General features: G+C 42.2%; 1 pseudogene across 1 annotated transcript; it reads left to right on the forward strand.

Moving 5' to 3' along the window:
- Nucleotides 1-5,418: 5,418 nt before the first annotated feature.
- LOC308251857 (transducin-like enhancer protein 7) lies at nt 5,419-17,443 on the forward strand (annotated as a pseudogene). Its single transcript has 2 exons — nt 5,419-5,427; nt 16,327-17,443. The product of its transcript is annotated as a transducin-like enhancer protein 7 (transcript).
- Nucleotides 17,444-19,705: the final 2,262 nt, after the last annotated feature.

The raw sequence follows: 19,705 nt of genomic DNA on the forward strand, positions 1-19,705 counted from the left end.
GATCTCTGCTCCAAATCCAGGACAAGATAACCCTCAAGAAGTGATTATACACTTTATTTTTTTTATGAAGGCATTTCTGAAAAGCAAAATTCTAGAGCTGATGATGGAGATGAATAGATGAAAGGAAATGATGGAGTAGTGAGTTCACTTGTCACAATTCATAGCATTATACACCACAAAATGTGAATGGCACTGTATGCTAGTTGAAAAACAATAAACCAGGATAGAATGCAGACTCAGACAAACAAATCTAACTGTATGATCAGTGTTAGACATAAGCTCACTAAAGGGTGTAAAATAAAAAGAGTTGACCTAAGTAGCTTTGAAAAATGGTGTCTGAGCTGAATATTAAGGCTAGCAACAAGAAGAATTGTACATAAACACTGTATTCTAGTTGATCAATTTATTTCTCATAAGTGTATAGGTTAGCAATCATGAAACTACATGTATGCTAGGATTGAACAAATAAGTAAATATATTGCAGATAATATAAGCCTGTTTTCTCACTGCCATAGAAAGGAGTCACAAGCAAGAAAGGATTGCTGGAATAGATTCTGTGGTGCTGGGTTAGAGGCAGAGTTATCAGTGTGAATTCTTATTTTAAAAGAGAGAGGAGAGAGAGATATACATTTGTGTAAATACATAAGTTAGTATTTATATTCTAGCCTGTCCACTTAGTTGGAAAAAAGAAAAGGGGGAAAAAAAGTAAAGAATGGGGTCATATCTCAAGGACCATGGAGCCAATCAGAAAGCGCACCCAGTGACCAACGCTGGAATGACAAACTTTGCTTGTTGCTTTGCTTGAGGAACACAATTACCATAGTATTGAATTATAATCCAAAGCATAAAATAGATATCTATGAGTGCATATTGGTATAAACAATTTATTAATAAAGAACACATTTCCCTTACAAGATATAATTCCGGGTAGTGTAGATAGTCCCCTCTCCTCGAGATGGAACTGGACTTTATGGCCCATGTCTAAAGCATAGAGTATGGGAAGGAAGACCTGAAAGACAACAGGTACTATTCTCGGAGGAATCAGTGGGCCAGATTTCCCAGACACGAGTGGGAATGAGGTTCTTGGGGTACTGATGAAATAAGCATTTTCAGAAGCCCCCATGGGAGAATGAGATGTGGCAAAAGGTAACTTTATTTGCATAGAGTTACATTTTTCAGGTTGCAAAGTTCTATGTCCCTTAAACCAGTCCTAGAAAAGGCGCAGCTGGGATTCCAGTAGAGCCAAAAGCAAAGCCAGTGTCCAGAGCTTCCATCCCATGTTGCAGCCCAGTTCAGTTCAGCATTCAGGTTAATTAAAGTCCGTTGTGTGGAGCCCACGTGGCTGTGGCTACCTGGGTGAATGCAGGGAATGTGCTCCCTGCAACAGGAGTCTCCCGCGGGCCAAGAGACCAGAGAGCCTGCTCCTTTGTCTAGGAGTTTAAATATTCAGGTTTCAGCTCCTTCCACTGGCCACTCTTATTCTGGCTACTGACTCATTCCCAGGTGTTACTGACAAACAGTAGACACCTTCCCGTGACACTCAGACCTTACTGGGCATGAGTCCAAACTGCCTTTGTCCAGTCCCTTCCCTCATTGATCAGCGGAGAACAGACTTGGAGATGGTTAAATTAGCAAAGTTATATAAATGGCATGCCTATATTATCTAGTTTCCCCTTTATTCCTTTCCTATTATATAATAACCAGATTATTACAACAGTATCAGTGCTACTTTAACCAAGTGATCAATGTTAACCTATCATGTGCCCTCAATAAGATGCAATGAGAACAGCACTTCATTTCTGTGGTATACTTTCCCCAAACTCCTAACTCCAGGTTAATTATAAGAAAACATCAGGCAGACCCCATTTGAGGGATATCCTATAAAATATCTAAGCAACCAAAGGACTTGTATACATGCATAACCAATGGACACAGACAGTAAGGGGGTGAGGGCATGTGCTGGGGGGGTGGGAGCAGCCAGGGAGAGGTCAGTGGTGGGGGGAAAGGAGACTCATGTAAAGAATTTAAATTTTAAAAATGTATCTAACCAATATTCTTCAAAAATACCTAGATCGTGATGAACAAGTACTAGTAAATACTGAGAACACTGATCAGAGGAAACTAAAGAGACATGATAACTAAATGCCATGTCATATTCTGTGTTGGATGCTGATGCAGACAAAAAGACATTAGTAGAAAAACTGATGAAATCTGGATAAAGCCTGTATTTACTCAATAGCATTACACCAATGTTAATTTCTTAATTTTGACAAATGCACTGTGGTTATATTAGATGTTAATGTTAGGGGAAGGTGGGTAAACTGTATTGTAGGAACTCTGTACTCTCTCTGTAATGTCTACAAATCTAAAATTATTTCAAAATAAAAATTAAATAAAAGTATCTAATATTGTTATTGCTTTAGATACATACGTATATTGTTTTGATTGTTAAACCATGTAAAAAATGTTACCTAGTCAAAAAGTTAAATTAAAAAATAAAATAAGCACTGCATTCACCCCAGCCATGGTTGGCAAACTGCGGCTCGCGAGCCACATGCGGCTCTTTGGCCCCTTGAGTGTGGCTCTTCCACAAAATACCACGGCCTGGGCGAGTCTATTTTGAAGAAGTGGCGTTAGAAGAAGTTTACGTTTAAAAAATTTGGTTCTCAAAAGAAATTTTAATCGTTGTACTGTTGATATTTGGCTCTGTTGACTAATGAGTTTGCCAACCACTGCACTACAGTATATTCCTGAAAGTGGAAGTATCATACATTTGCTGCCTTTCTTATTCTGCATTATTTTAATGCACTGTTTTTGTTTCCATAATGATTTGGACTTAAATCTGGAAGAATGTCAGTTTGAGTTTTGTACAAATATTAAGTTTCTCTATTTCTCTTTTCTGGTCTTCAGAGTAGACCTCCAATTAGGGCTAGATTCAGAAATAACAGAAACGAATCCTCTCTAATTGAAATTCATTTGCAACGCCTGAATTCAGTCCCCTCCCCTGGGTATCACTGAGCCCTAAGACTTCCAGGCTTCTGTCTGGGCAGAGCAGAGAATAGAAACAGCAAATAAATGTCCCAAGCGAACTTGCCACACAGAAACTTTCAGCAAAGAGGCCTGTTTTCATTGCAAAAGGTTAGTCACAGAACTAATTTGGATATCTACATCCTTCCAGATTTGTTTCGTGCCCATTTTTCGCTGAAACATACAAATCACTGATGGCAGATAGAGCCGCTCTGCCATAATAGGTAATTCTAGGTATACAATCAGGTGTTTGTGGCTGTCACTTAAGCAGCCCCTGACAAACGTCACTGCCAATGAGGCCTGACATAGAAAAATGAGGCGCCTTCTGCCCATGTCTTGTGCCAAGGCATCAGGTGAAACACATCATCAGTGACAGGGCAGCATTAAGCAAATTAATGTTCAGGAGTTTTTAAAATAATATATTTTTTTAAAGCAAGGAATTTATTTTTCATGCATGATTAGGGAGAAAAATTGTGGCAATCAATGTGGAGATGGCTCTCAGCCACTGTGACAGGTTCCACGGGACTGGCTCACTCCTGCAGCATGTCTTTCATGTTCTGGAATTTGGGGAAGAGATCTTGGGCTGAGTGCCATTCTTCCCTTGGAAATTCTGAGATGTGTTGTAGGGGGAAGACACACATCCCTTAGGAAGAATCCCTTAAGCCAGACCTCGCCTGTGTGACAGCCCAGCGGAGGCCCAGGAGCTGCTCTGAGGGGCAGAAAGGTGCAAACCATTCACACGTGCTTCTGGGCTCCCAGACTGATGCAGCCACTTCCTGAGTGGTTTCCCTTCCTGCTTTCACCTTTGCCCACTGCAGTCTGTTCTCCTCAGAACAGTCAAATTATCTCTTTAAAATGTAAATCAGATTGCATCAACTCTTTGTTTAAAAATCCTCCAATGGCTTTCCATCACACTTGAATTAAAATTCAAAATCCTGATCATGGCCTACAAGATTCTTGTGATCTGACTCTGCCCTCTCCTTGTCCACAACCTCCCTTTCTCTCCCTCACTATGCTCCAGCCAACTGGTCTCCCTGGCTATTCTTCTAATATGTGAAGCCCATTTTCATCTCAGGGCCTCAGCACTTGCTGCTTCCTTCTTTCTAAAATGGTCTTTCCCTAGAAGTTCTTGTGGCTTATTCCTTCATTTCAATTATAGACTCAAATGGCATATTCTCACAGAGGTCTTTCCTGACCACCTTATCTGAAAAAACTTCCTCTACCCACTGTCTCCCTTGTGTTCACTGTGTACTCTCCCACTCCTTTAATTTTTCATGGCACTTAATTCTGACTAAAATTATTCACACATTTATTAACTGCCTGCCCCACTAGAATAGAGACTTTCCATAACATTATATTGCCTAGAATAGGGGCATAGCCATCATCAAGACTATTCACAAATACTCCAGTTCAAGTGACTTGCTTTAGCCAATGAGATACAAGAAGACATAACATGTATAATTTCCAAATAGAACCATGAAGAGCCAGTGCACAAACACATGCCTTCCCCCTGCTGCAGAGGTCCGAGAAGCATGTCCAGATGGAATTTGAGCAAAAGCCCCCTGACAACTCATATTGGACATATATCAGGAAATTAAAAACCCTGAGCCTTGGGGAGTGGTCTGTTAGTTACTTCAGTATGGTCTAGTCCAGTGGTCGGCAAACTCATTAGTCAACAGAGCGGCAAACCGTGGCTCACGAGCCGCGGTTTGCCGACCACTGGTCTAACCTATCCTGACTAGCATAGTGCAGAAATGAGTAAATGAGTGAATGAACGCAATAAACAGATGACCTACTAAGTCTAGCAATACTCCTTTCTGGTATCAGCAACCACAGTCCAACTCAGATTCGTCCATACCAATAGGATATTAAGACCAGAGCCAAGGCCAAGACAATGAGCCCAGGAAAGAAGAGGAAGGGCAAAGTGCAGGTCTTACTGACTGTATTACAGGTCCAGCCTAACTCCTCCGTAGCCAGGGTCCCAGCATGCTCCCTCTCTCTAGGTTATTTGCTTAGAAAATAGATTTCTGAATAGAGCCTTAGTAGAGGGGTGCCTCCAGTACAGGAGTGATGTGAAGACGGAGGCCCAGTACCTTCCTAGTTCCTCCCACTAATCAGTTTCCTTTGATAATTTTAAAAGCACAGCCTTTGGCATCTGCTGGGCTTGGGCTTAAGTCTCTACTACTCCTTAGCTATGTGACCTCCATCAGTTTACTTAACCTCTCTGAACTTCAGTTTTCTTATCTGCAAAATGTGGACTCTAATAACCACTATCTCTAAGGCAGTGAGAAGTAAATAACAAAATGCGCTTACAACACTTGATGAAGTGTTTGGCACAGAGTATGTGCTTATTAAATGCTACTAATATGAGTATTTTCCGAAACTCTAGCAATGTCTCAGGTAAGAGCTACAGGACAAGTCCCAGAAAGGAGAAGCCACTGTCTCAGAATGGATCAAACATGGTAGAAATGAATGAAAAAATATTCTTCTAGAACAACCAAAACGGCCTAGAGTCTAAAATAATTTGAATTCAAATGAAAGCACAGAAGGACACAGAGAGAAGCCCAGGCACTCCACACAATTCAGCACGCCATTAAGGAACATTCATATTGGTCATGTTTGTTGCTTTCAGTGTTATCATATTTTTGCACAGACCTTTAATCTCAGAAATTAAATGACTACTCTAGAAGGTCACAGGACTTCTTACCCTCCCTCCTCCTGGTTATATTTCCTTTTGAGACATTTAAAAACTTTTCTACAAAAAAAAAAAATGCTGTGAAAAGGCAAGGTTGAATTATGTGGTACATTGAAATTAAAATGAAATTCTAAATTATCATGCAGTTTGGGATGATGTAGAATGAGTGATAATAAAGTTTAAAAGGATGATGGTAGATTCTTTTTCATGGTGTTTATCTTTTTCCCTTTCTGTTGTTTATAAAAACCTTCTCAGAAGATTAAAAATAATATTTCTTTCCCTATTGATTTTTTCTTTTCCCATTTGACAAACATTAATTTATTTCCTGTGTTTCTAATGGAGCTGTTATTAATATAGCTTGCTTTATTTATTTATTTATTTATTTATTTATTTATTTATTTATTTATTTATTTCATCCCCTGGACATTGGCATTACTGATGACAGTCCCCTCCTGTGGACTGCAGACAGATAGGGCATTCCTGGGGATAGGAGTGCAGGATCCTGTTCCCACTCGCCTCCCGGCATTGTCTGCATGGAAAGGCCTCTGGCCACACCACCCAGATTCCGGGGACTTCCAGCCCACCCACTGCCCTCCGATGGCTGTTCTGGAACTGGTCCACAGTCCTGCTCACATGGTTCCTTCTTCTTGGAATTTCTTTTCCCTTTTCTCCTGCCTTCCTTTAGGCCCCCGCTCAGATTCTGTCTGTTGGGATGAAGAGTGTCCTGATCTCTTCTTTATATGAAACAAAAACCTCCCAGCCCAAATGGCATGGCTCAGTGGTTGAGTGTCAATCTATGAACCAGGAGGTCATGGTTCGATTCCCAGTTAGGGGACATGCCCAGATTGTGGGCTGAGTTCCCTGTGTGGGGCATGTAGGAGGCAGCTGATCAATGATTCTCTCTCATCATTGATGTTTCTCTCTCTCTCTCTCTCTCTCTCTCTCTCTCTCTCTCTCTCTCTCTTTTCCTTCATATATATATAAAACCTCCCAGAAAAATAAGTTTCTAATGTATTTAACACACCTTTGATATGCTAGGCCGTGGGCCACATGCTGGAGATCCAACAATAAGTAAGACATAGTTCCTGCCCTCAAAAACATCCAGTCCATTTGGGAAGACACAATTGTGGTGCTACAGTCTGATGTTCCTCTGTGGGAGTATGGAGGAGGGATACACCTTACCAGTGTACTTAACCCAGCCTGGGATCAGGGAAGACTTCCAGGAAGAGGTGACATCTGAGTTGAGTCTTGAATAAAACAAAGGAATGAAAAAAGAGGTTGGAGAACAGAACACCAGGGCTTGCTCAAAGAAACACATAAGTTGGCTAGACCAGGACTGAGGTTCCCAGATGTGCTTGCTGAGCCCACATCTAACTATGTATAGCTTGTCAGTGTGTCCAAGAAAATGAGAAAAAAGCTATGTTTCTGTCAAAATTAGCCAGTCTCTGTCAAAACATGTGAATTTCAGTCTTAGACTCCATGGGGACTAAGTTAAAAAACACACAAAACACCACTATTCTCTGTATACTACCAATGGCTTTGAGAGATTGCTAGAGGATGACATGATCCATTTTTGTGGGTTTGTTTTTTTTTCTGACAGAAAAAAGCAATAGGTTCACACAGCAACTACATCCTGGAGTTGACTGTCCGATTCCAAAGCCACTGACTATATCATATCAATGAGAAGATAAAATCTCTCCTCTCAAGGAGCCTACATGTAAAAGGTAATGGGGAACAATTAGATGCTTATTGAACCAGAGTTTACTATTTATTTCTAACTTGAAAAAGATAGTTACTTTCACTTTTTCACCAATTTAAGAACTTTGTACTCTCTGTAGTTCCTACCCAAGTCCCTAGTGGCAGTTATTGGTGCTTCTAACCAAATATTTATTGTTTTCTCTACTTCCGGGCACATAATAGAATTGCATATCGCTTACCCCTTGAAGTTTGTTGTAGCCACACAACTTCCCTTGGGTAATGAAATGTGGATGGAAGTGACAAGTCACACTTTTAGGGAAAAATTGTAAGAACCAGGGCACAATTTGCCTGAGCCCTATTTTCTTCTGTGGTGGCTACCAACAGCATTCCAGATGGTGGATACTCCACCAGCCTGGTCCTGAAGTGAGGAGATGCAGTGCAGAGGCCCCAGCCAACCTGCAATGGCCTACAGAATGAGCATGACAAAGACTTATTTTTAGGAGCCACTAAGATTTTGCTGTTTGTGTTAGCACCACGTAAACTAGGCTATCCCTGGGTATATCAATACCTAGCAATTTAAATGCATAATCATTTATTGAGTGGAACTGTTGGCTTTAAAAAAACCAACAGAGTCCTTTTAAGGCAAATAGGTTATTCATAGATTTATAGTAGAAGTATAAATAGAATCCAAAGTTATAAATTTACTTTCTAGTGGAATGGTGGTCCCTCCTTTCATCTTGGAGCCGTCCGAGAACTCCAAAGCTTAGGATAATTCTGGTAATGTTCTGGTCTGTGCTGTTATAAAAGCCAAGGAAGTAAACCGAACTTGGCCTCTTTAAGCACTAGACTGTAGCAGATTGCAGAAACAGAAACATACAGACTCGAAGAGGTAAGAACCCAATTCATGATTAATTGTGCATTAAGATAGGCAAGTAAGCAGATGGAAGTCAGAGAAAGTCTGGTGGCCCTTGTAGAGTTGTGGTCCCAATAGCTGTTCTGAATGGGAAGTGAAGGTTGCAACAGAATTCCAGGAAGATGCATGAAGAAGTCTTTTCGCCTTTGCTTTTTTTTTTTTTTTTTTTTTTTTTGGACTGGGCAAAAACAGCAGAGTAAAGACTGAATTCAAATCAGTTAACAAAACCAAGATTTGCAAGCAAGTGACTTCGGGTAAATGCAGCACTGTAAGCAGATTGATTGAGGCAGCTCATCCAACAGGGTGAAAGGCACTGAGGGGACTCTGTTGGGGAACAGAGTCACAAAAACTCACTTAGCAGGAGCAGCTCAACCAGAGACTTCCCATCTCAGTCTAGAGCAGGTCCACTGAGGTTGGAATCCCCGTAATCAATGAGGAGGAAATTATAATAAATGGTGACCAGGTACTGCTAAAGATAAAGAAAAGGCCCCATTAATCGCCTTTAACCTCAGCATGTTTCTACCTCTTATTGAAGGAGGGGAGAAATTGCATGTAGTTTTGGACCTAGGAGTCGGCTTTCCCTGGGTTAAAATCTTGCTCTGCTGGTGAACTTGAGCAAGTTTCTCTGTCTCTTGGATCCTTAGTTTCCTTTTCTGTAAAATGAGCATAACTATACCTCCTCATAGGATTAAATGGGATGGAATGAAGTCTTCTTGCTGGCCAGAGGAGAGACTCAGTACCTTAGATGGATCCGTTTACAGGAGGGTAACCTCTGCATTTGGTTGGCAGAGAAAGGAGGAGGAAGGGATTATTCAGTGCAGAGAATCCTAGTGGGAGAAGACCAGGGGGAGAATGGCCTAGATGGGTGGGTTGAAATGTTGCCTGTTCCCTTGATAGTCTGAGAAAAGGGAACTAAAGGGGCTGTTCATAGGAAATCTGTGCAAAACTGGAAAGCCCCCACGGTTCTGCTTCTGGTTTTGGGTGACCCAGTTTAGCCTAGGGTGGAGGTGGGGGTCTCTTCTCTTCCTGGTGCCCCTCCAATGCTGCTCACTCTGCCATATTCATAGAACGGTAAACTTGAGAAATTCAGATCACAAAGAGAACATATAAATCTCTAGGACTGTGACTGTAATTTTGAGTATGTACATACATACACACATGCACACACATATAATTTTTCTTTTTTATGAAATGTATTGGGGTGACATTGGTTAATGGATCATATGGATGTCTATGTTACAAGATCTGTATATTGTACTATGCGCCCACCACCCAAAGTCACATCATCTACCATCACCATATATTAGATCCTCTTCACCCCCCACCCCCTTCCCTCTGACAACCACCACACTGCTGTTTATATTGACACACTTCAGTTTTAGATCCCACATATGAGTGAAAGTTTTTCTTACATCATATTTCCATCTTGATGCAAAGGAGCCTGGAGATAGGAAGCAGTTAAGAACAACCCAATCAAAAAATGGGCAATGGACCTAAATAGATACCTTTTGAGAGAGGACATAAGGAAGGCCAAAAGATATATGAAAACATGCTCAAAGTCACTAATCATCCAAGAGATGCAAATCAAAACGACAATTTGGTACCATCTCACACCTGTCAGAATGGCTAGCATCAATAAATCAACAAACGACAAGTGCTGGCAAGGATGCGGAGAAAAAGGAACCCTCGTGCACTGCTGGTGGGAATGCAGACTTGTGCAGCCACTGTGGAGAACAGTATGGAGTTTCCTCAAAAAACTAAAAATGGAACTCCCATTTGACCCAGTGATCCCACTTTTAGGAATATATCCCAAGAAACTAGAAACACCAATCAGAAAGGATATATGCACCCCTATGTTCATAGCAGCACAATTTACCCTAACTAAGATTTGGAAACAGCCTAAGTGCTCATCAGAATGGATTAAAAAACTGTGGTACATCTACACAATGGAATGCTACACTGCTGTAAAAAAGAAGAAATTCTTACCATTTGCAACAGCATGGATGCACTTAGAGAGCATTATGCTAAGAGAAATAAGCCAGTCAGAGAAAAGATAAATATCACATGATCTCACTGATTTGTGGAATATAATGAACAACATAAACTGATTAACAAAAACAGATCCAGAGACAGAGAAGCATCAATCAGACCATCAAACCTCAGAGGGAAGGTAGGGGAGGGTGGGGGTAAGAGGGAGAGATCAACCAAAGGACTTGTATGCATGCATATAAGCCTAACCAATGGACACAGACACCAGGGGGGTGAGGGCATGCGTGGGGGTGTAGGGGGGCCATGGGAGGATAAGGACACATATGTAATACCTTGATCAATAAAGAATAAAAGGATTTAGAAGATTGAAAGGACAGTGTTATACTGAGATTCTTGAGTGGGCAGAAAGAAATGGAACACAGAGTAATTGGAAGTCCCTATTTGACTCATCATAACAATTCTGGTCTGGAAGCTGGGGTGGAGCCAGGATGCACTTGACCATCCTCGCTTTCCTCACTGCTCACCTTGCCTGTGGCTCATGGCTTCATCCACCAGGGGGCATCGAGTGCCCCTCGTGCTGCTCCCATTGTTGGTAGAATTCAGATTCTTCTGAACCATCTCCACATCAGAGTACTGAGATAAATAATGCTCCATCATCACCAATTAATGTCCTCCCAGAACTTGTGAAAGTAATATTAGTTGGAAATAGGGTCTTTGCAGGTGTAATCGAGTTAAAATGAAATCATTCTGGATTTGGGTGGATCCTAATCCAATAACTGGTATCCTTATAAGAAGAGGGAGTTTGTTCACAGACACATACAGAGAATAGATGGTCATGTGAACATGGAGGCAGAGTTATGCTGCCATAAACCAAGGAGCACCCAGGACTGTTGGTCACCACCAGAAGATAGAAGAGGAACAGAAGGATTCTTCCTGAGCTTTCACAAGGAGCATGGCCCTGCTGGCACCTGGATTTCAGACTTCCAGCCTCCAGAACTGTGAGAGAATACATGTCTGTTGCTTAAGCCACCCAGTTTGTGGTGATTTGTTAATAAACTACTACAAATAGAAAACTTCCCAGAACCATTGCCCCAATACCACCCTACCCATTCTCACCTAGTGCAGCTAAACATTTTTTTAAATCCTCACCCAAGGATATTTTTCCATTTTTTTACAGAGAGAGTGGAGGGAAGGAGAGAGAGACACATTGATTGGTTGCCTCCCGTTCACACCCGACTGGGGCCAGGGATTGAGCCTGCAACCGAGGTATGTACCCTTGACTGAGAATTGAACCCACAACCCTTCGGTCCAGGAGCCATGCCCTAACCACTGAGCAAAACCGGTCAGGACCACAAACCACTTTTTTTTCTAAATATGGGGAAGAATAGGTGCAACGCTTCATTTTTATTTAGGGTCTTTGTGTAAAGTACTATTCTTCAACCCTCAAAAAGAGACATTAAATGAGTAAGTGGGGAGATAACTACATTTCAATAATTCTACATTTGGCTTTAAATAGAGTTTTCAAACCAGGCACACACACCTGCTTGAGCAGACATAAACACACACACCATTTCAAAATCCTTTTCTTCTTCAAATTCTGAGGGTCGAAGTAATAGAGCCATGCTTAGTCTTACACCTTGAAATGTCAGTACTCCGAATAAACATCCAAGTCATCTTGCCATTTCTTTCCTCTTCTTTCTTAGTAACTTATCTTTGGCTCTAATGTTTCAAAGAAATGGGGATCTTTCCTTGAGGACTACTCTTAAATGGAGTTTTCTGGACCTTTCTAATTTGCATGATGAAATTTCCTTCATGTAACAAATCTGTTGTCTCCTTGTGTCCCGGATGCTGGTATCACAGAAGTGGTCTTTCCTCTTTCTTCTAGTGTACCTTGTGTTTATGGATTTCTTCTGTGTGTGGTTTTCCATCGCTCTTCAGCCCTTGAGTTTCTGGGCTTCTAGACATGATTTTGCTCTTAATCTCCTGTGACCCTTCTTTACTCTTTACATTTTTGCGGTCCTTCAGTTTTGCTATTTGCTTCATTTTTAGAAATCATTGTTTAGTTATTTTAAACTTATCAACTCATTGAAGCCCCTTCAGGAGCTGGTGCTGCCTCTCTGGTAGCTTCTTCAGCAGGTGTTGCAGTCTCACTGAATTGAATCGGGGTCACTGCACTTACTTAGACTTGTTCATTGTTTCCTAAGCCTACACTGGGGGGTTATTGATCTTCATTTTATCAGATCATGCTATTGCTTTTCTGTTACAGTAACCAGGAGGAGGAATTTGGCCCTGTTTTTAATCCACCATCTTCTAAGCGGTCCCCTATTATCTTCACACCTTTTGTGAACCCTTTGTCAGAACTCCTGCGCTGGACATCTCTTCAATTCCTTAAGATTCTTTCCACATGCCAGATGTCTCACTTTCAAGTTTAGTTTTGCATAAATTTTGGATCAATTCTTTGTTCTAATTAAATAATTCAGTGTTATACCAACAAAATTAACGTACTTCTTACAATAGCTAGCATAATATTGACTTGTCTACTTATATGTAATGTCTTAAAACTTTTCTTCTTAAGGTATCATCTTTATCTAAGAAAACTTGTAATCTTGTGTACACTTTTCTATTAGAATTATTATAAACATTTCTACATGCTATTACAGATTTGTGCATAAACACACGTTCAATAGCTGGATAAAAATCTATTAAAGATAGCTTTCACCCACAGTTAGACATTTAATTTGTAGAGTTGGTGTGCATTGTTTTGGCCTCCCAAACATTCTTTCCTGCCTCTTTAGGTAATTGTACCCCTCGTCCACCTTCCCTTTGGAGAAATGTCTTTCCCTTCCCTCACATGTGGTTCTGGTGGTGTTAATCTCAGTGCTTTGCCTCCAGTGTCTCTCTGCCTCTAGTCCCAGGGACAGGTGGGTACATGCCTCAGTCCTGGTTAACCCTATATCCTGTATTAGTTCAGTCTTAGTCCTAATAGCAATCTTGCGACTCCATTCCCTCCCAAGTTATATTACTTAGAATGCATTTGCTAATGACAGAAAACCTAACTAACAATGGCTTAAACCCCAGGGACACATCATTTCACTTTTTAGTAAGCCTAGAGGTAGAGATTGTTATGAGTTGAGTGATGTCCCCACAAGATACGTTCATGTCCTAACCCCAGTACCTGTGAATGTGACCTTATTTGAAAGCAGGATCTTTGCAAATGTAAGCAAGTTATGATGAGGTCATTAAGGTGTGCTCTAACCTAATATGACTGCTGCCCTTATTAGAAGAGGAAAACCCTGTGAAGACAGAGACACACAGGCAGAATGCTATGTAATAATCGGGGCAGAGACTGGCATGATGCAGCCTCAAGCCAAGGAAAACTAGGATCAATGGCTACCACCAGAAATAGAAGAGGCAAGGAAGAAATCTGCCCTTCGGATTTCAGAGGGAGCCTGACCCTGCAGAAACTTTGATTTTGGCTTTCTGGCCTCCAAAAGTGTGAGAGAATAAATTTCTGTTGTTTTAAGCCACCACTTTATGGTAATTTGTTATGGCAACTCTAGGAAATTAACACAGCAATACTTTAAGATCCCAGGCACTACACAAGAAACAAAAAGAAAACCTGTCTTCATAAGTACACCGAGATGAACTGGTCCATAAAGTCAGAGGACATGTAAGCTAGTTAGTACTCATCCATTTAATAAACTTTTATTACTATATGCTTACTATGTACCAGGAACTACAAAGTGGCAAAGGGCAATATGACCAAATAATGTAGTGCACAAACTTTGCTATGATCACTATTATAATTATTGTGGCTTTTAGTAAGTGTCACCATTTATTGAATACCTATTATATCCCCAGCCCTGTGCATGGTGCTTTCAAGACATTTTCTCATTTGGTCATCTCAACAATCCTGTGAAATATTATTGTTGGCTTGATCTTCTCCATTTCTAACAAAAAGAAAATATAAGCTCTCAACCAGTGATGCATTTTATGGACAGTTGAGTGAGAGAGACTAATGCAAGAGAACCCAGTGACAGCCATCTGTACCTCAGTCTTCAGAAAAAGCACAAATAGTTCTCCCTGTTGTAAATGCATCAAAGACTCACACCAGGCTCACCTGGCTGCTGTGAGCCCAGGACTTTTGGCTTCTGCGTGACTCCATACCATGGTATCTTAGTCTGTGTCAACAGTCAGTCCTTCTCATAGTAGCTTCCCTTTGTAGGTCAGCCCAAGAACCACCCTCCATTACCAGTTTGTCAATTGGTATTTCTGAGAGATCCACTGAGATTTCTAATAAGAGCCTGAAAGTTTCCAGTCCTCAGAGACTGCATAACCCAATGCAAGTTGTGGTCAACATTGTTTTATATTTGAAAGCACCAATTAGAAATATTCTTTGAGATGGAAAATGAGTCAAGGATGTTTATGCTTAGGAGCTGAAGAATGCTTACTAAACTATGGATGGACAAGCACACTATTATAGGAGGTGTTGATTGGAACCGCTCCAAAATGGGTCCCCTATTTTAATAAATAAATGAAACACTAAACAATATACACTCTGTAAAGTACTGCTCTCAAGAAACTCACGTAAACATCACTTTTCATGCTTATTTAACCTTGTATCTATCCCTTTCCTGCCCCTATTAATGTCCTATAGAACATTGTATGTAGGATGTCAGATATAAAATCCCGAGTTAAAGTATGTTATAAAATTGCTCAGGAGGTGCTCACATGAAAGTGAAGAGCAGGATAAAGGTGTGCAGCATTTTAAGAAGTTTTTAGCCACACTTTGCAAAGTTTGGGTGAAGGCTCTTTAGCAGAAGGCTGGGTCCTCAATGACACCAAACAGGTATGACCATATTCTGTTTGTTACAGAATTGTAGATAAAAAAAAAAAAACATCTTGCGCCAAAACCGGTTTGGCTAAGTGGATAGAGCATCAGCCTGCGGACTCAAGGGTCCCGGGTTTGATTTCGGTCAAGGGCATGTACCTTGGTTGCGGGCACATTCCCAGTAGGAGGCGTGCAAGAGGCAGCTGATCGATGTTTCTCTCTCATCGATGTTTCTAACTCTCTATCCCTCTTCCTTCCTCTCTGTAAAAAAAATCAATTAAAAAAAAACACATCTTGCATTGAGACATTTTTCTATATTCTGGTCTGGAATTTTAGCAACTCTAAGTCTTTTAAAAGAATAGCATTTGTCTCTCAGAAAAGGAACTCCTAAACCAAGCACAGCACCAGCAGCTGGTGCAGGTGTCTCACAGCCATGGGTTTCAAATGATGAGGCATAAACCAGAGGTTTGAGATAAACACAGCACCTCTTCCCCTTTCAAATTGAAGATACAAGTCTTAATATATTTTAGTGAAAACCATTCAACTAGGCCCTTTGGCAAGCACAGTACTAGGCACCAGAAACAGAAGAAGGCAAAAACACAGCCTCTGCCCTTTAGGGGCTCATAATTACTGGGAAAGACAAGGACATGGCTGATGAGATGAGTGGGGTAGTAAAGGGATGCCAGGAAAGGAACAAACCACACATGGAGTTTCAAGGGGAATTCACTGAGGAGGTGTTAATACAGCTGAGCCTTGAAAGATGAGTGAGATTTGTCCAATAGAAGATGAGGAAAGAACACATTCAAAGGCACAGAGGCGAGTTCCTAGGTGTGGAAGAGAGGGTCCAGAGCTAGGGGTGAGGGTTCTTAGCACTAGCTAGCTCTCAGCTCTGCCGACTTCCCATTCCCAGAGTTTGACCTTCTGCTTTCAGAGGGGATCAGGACGAATTGGGAATCCAGCATCTGTTTAATGGGCCCATTTCTCAAGCCCTAGAACCAGGTGGCCCAGGCTTTTTTATCAATCTGAGAACATGAGTGGAGAGAAGGAAGAGACCTCATTCAGAATCCTTGGAATTTATGATGAACCTGAGGAAAAAAGGTATGATGAACCTGAGGAAAAAAGGTATGAGCCAGAATGCTCTGACATTTCCTCCCAGCATGGCATCAAGCATAGTCCCAACTGGATGGGGTGCATGGTACACCCCAGTGACCCCCAGGTTCCCCAGTACAGCATGGCCTAGTTTATCAGGAGATGAGCAGCAGTGGGCCTTCCAGGCCCAGACAGGTCTGAGCTCCAGGCCTGCTGGCTCTCTGATGGGAGCCAGGAGAAGGAGAGTCTGGCTCCAGCCTACCAGGATCCGAGTTTGGCCAGCCTTGTCTTTGACCTCCTCCCAGTAACGAAGTCTGGTCATTCCTCAGAGAAATCCCTCCTATTGCAGATGAAGTGGTGGGCAGGTAGGAGACCCCACATGCATCCCAGAAGGTTGGCATACTCCATCACAGTAAGAATGTCTGTGCCATTGCCATCAGCAGCTCAATCATACGTACACGTATGGTCATGACTTTCTCAGGGTGTGGGATGAGAGTGCTCTGCATACCAGGAACAAGGCCCCTCAGGTTCAGCTGAACTTTCAGGACCATCAGAATTGTGTCCTCACCTATCAGGTGTTCCCCAAAGAGCAGAGCCTGATCACTGGGGGTCTGTCCTGAACCCTGACTCTTTGGGATCTGGCACCCACACCCCATATCAGGACACAGCTTGCCTCCACAAGCCCCAAATGCCACTCTCTGGCCATCTCCTCCAATGCCCAGATCTGCTTGGCTTGTTTCAAAGGATTCATTGAGATTTGGGGTTTGAAGAACTAAATCTTGATCAGGAAGCATGAAGTTCCTGAATATGGGTCCCGATGTGTGGATATCATGGGCAATATGTTTGGCTCCAGAGGTGAAGACACCCGCCTGTATTCCTGAGACCTGAAGAGCTACCAGAAGCTGCAGCAACACAGTCGACACCATGAGATCTCAGCATTACCCACAACCCCAGTGAGGAATGGATGTTAGTGGGCCTGCGAACGAGTGATATCATAACCCTGCACATGCACCGGAAGGGGAAGTTTAAGGCCATCATACATAGATACGTGCACCACCACAACCTCAAGTTTGCCTCCTGTGGGAGCTATTTTGTGACCACACTGGACGAGTCAATCCACTGCTTAGCTGCACCTTTTCTACAAATATTGTTTCAGGAAGAGAAGTCTACAGAAATTGATGTGTCCTCCGACAACCAGTAACAGCCATGGACTCCAAGAACTGGGCTACTGTGCTCTTGTATTGCAGGTTGCGTGCCATGGCCCTCCTGGTGAAGACCAATAGAAGGCCAGCATGCTGAGAGGGTGACTTTGGGTGCTGGACAACTTCCAACACCTCCTACACCCTCCCTTCTCCTCCATGGCAGGTCATCTGTCTGTTCCCCTCCTCCCCCATCCCTTAAAATACACCCCTAGCCTGTATTCCCAGGTTCTTATTATACAGCTTAGGGATTTTTTATTTTGTTATTTTCCCACCACTGATTGCTGGGGAAACTTGCCCTTATAATTAATAAAATAGAAAAGCAAAAACCAAAAAAACAAAACAAGGCACAGAGGCCTAAAAGGTGATGGCAAGCCCAGAGAGCAATTAGCTCTGGGTCTGAGGCATGGAATGGGAGGTGTCCAGGGTGGGGGCACAGAGTGAGAACGAGGCTGAAGGGGTGGGTGCGACTTTTGTTAATATGTCATCTGCCCGTCCCAGGCTCCACGTGTTTAGTTAAAAACAGTTTCTGGAGGCAGCGTATCAGACTCTAACACTTACTTGTGTGATCTTGGGCAAGTTACTTAACCTCTCCTTGCTTCACTTTCTTCAACTATAAAATGTACAGACCTTAAAGGGTTGTCGGAAGGATTAAATATAAGATATATGTGCTTGACATAAAATACATAAATCAGTGTCTGTGCTTATTGTGCTGTTGTTATTCATACTTCTGTCATTACCTTTGTCATCTGGAAGGCTATGCTAAGATGATATGCATGAAAGTGCTTGATAGACAGAAAAACAGAATATAATAGTTATTCTTCCCATGTCAAATAACCTGCTCATTACCTATACACCGGCGTCTCTTCACCTGGGCTGCCGGCTGGGCCACCACAAATGTCTGCCCAGATGGTGTGGTGGCAGCTTCAGGGACACCATCCATTTGGATCAGGATTGATAAAAACATTCTAAGTGTTGATTGGTGTGTTGAACACAGTTATACACATACATCAAAGCCAATAAAACTGTTCACTTACTGTCGATCTTTCTGTATTTTATGTTTTAAATGTAGCTATTGTAAATGGCACATAGAATTTTCAAACTTAGTCTATTTTTTAACACAAGCATTTAGCCCATTTTTATTTAAATATAATTACTTTTTTTTGGGGGGGGGAGATCTATGCATAGTAAACAAATAATAATTTTTAAATCACAGCTTAGAGTTAAAGCACTTCCTGGCAGGTCCTGGCATACATTTTACTTCAGGATGGGAAGACTTCAAATGACCTTTTCTCTCCATTCTACCAGTTCTCTGTTTCCTCAGGTAAAGAAACGAGGCAGGAAAATCCACTCTTGGCCCCCAGGTAAGATGTTTAGCTCAGCCTGTTCCTGAGAACCTTGCTCTTCTCACAGCTGGAGGTGCTTAGCTTGGCTGACGTGCCTTAGACAGTGGTCGGCAAACTCATTAGTCAACAGAGCGGCAAACTGCGGCTCGCAAACCGGTTTGCCGACCACTGCCTTAGGACAAGTTTTAAGTTCCCAAACTGCCCCAGGTTTCAGAATACTTTCTTGAAAAGCCAGTTTCTCTTATACAAAACAACACCTTAGAAAATCCAAGCGATTTATTTTTAACAGATTGTTAAAGTGCTCTATATCACCGATACCTGCCGCAGGGCGCGATGTAAGACTGGGCCATCACTATCAATCAAGGTAACGGGGCTTGCAGTGAGCAGAGCGCTGGACAAAGCGAGAGGCACAAATTAAGGACGTTTTCTGGGCTAAGCCCCTGGTGGGCAAGGGGCCCTGTCTGGCTAAATTGCTTTGTGCCAAACAGAAGAGAAGAAACGAGCGGTGTTTTTTTAATATTAGTGATGCTGATGTGCTTGCTGCGAGCCGACCCAAGCAAGCAAAGGCTGGAGCTGTCTGGGTTGTTTGACAGAAGATTTTCTTGGGGGAACACAGGACCTCAATCCTCCAGCAGGTTGAAATCTCCTGGCAAAGGAATCATGGAGAAAAGGCTAGAATTGCCTCTGAGCTTTAAATGCCTCACATTGATTTGTTTATGATTCTTAACGGATGCCATCAACCACTAATAGTTCCAGGACAACTGGGCACAAGTGTCTGTTTCGGGGGGTGGTGTATAAGCAGCTTCCCAAACCCAAAGCTCCAAGAAGGCTCACTTCCCCTCTGCTCACCTGCCCTGCCCAGGCCTCCTTCATCCAAATGGCAGTTTCCTGACTGTGCCGGCGTGGGTTCGAAGAGAG

This window comes from Plecotus auritus, assembly GCF_963455305.1.
Source record: "Plecotus auritus genome assembly, chromosome: 6".
NCBI lineage: Eukaryota > Metazoa > Chordata > Mammalia > Chiroptera > Vespertilionidae > Plecotus > Plecotus auritus.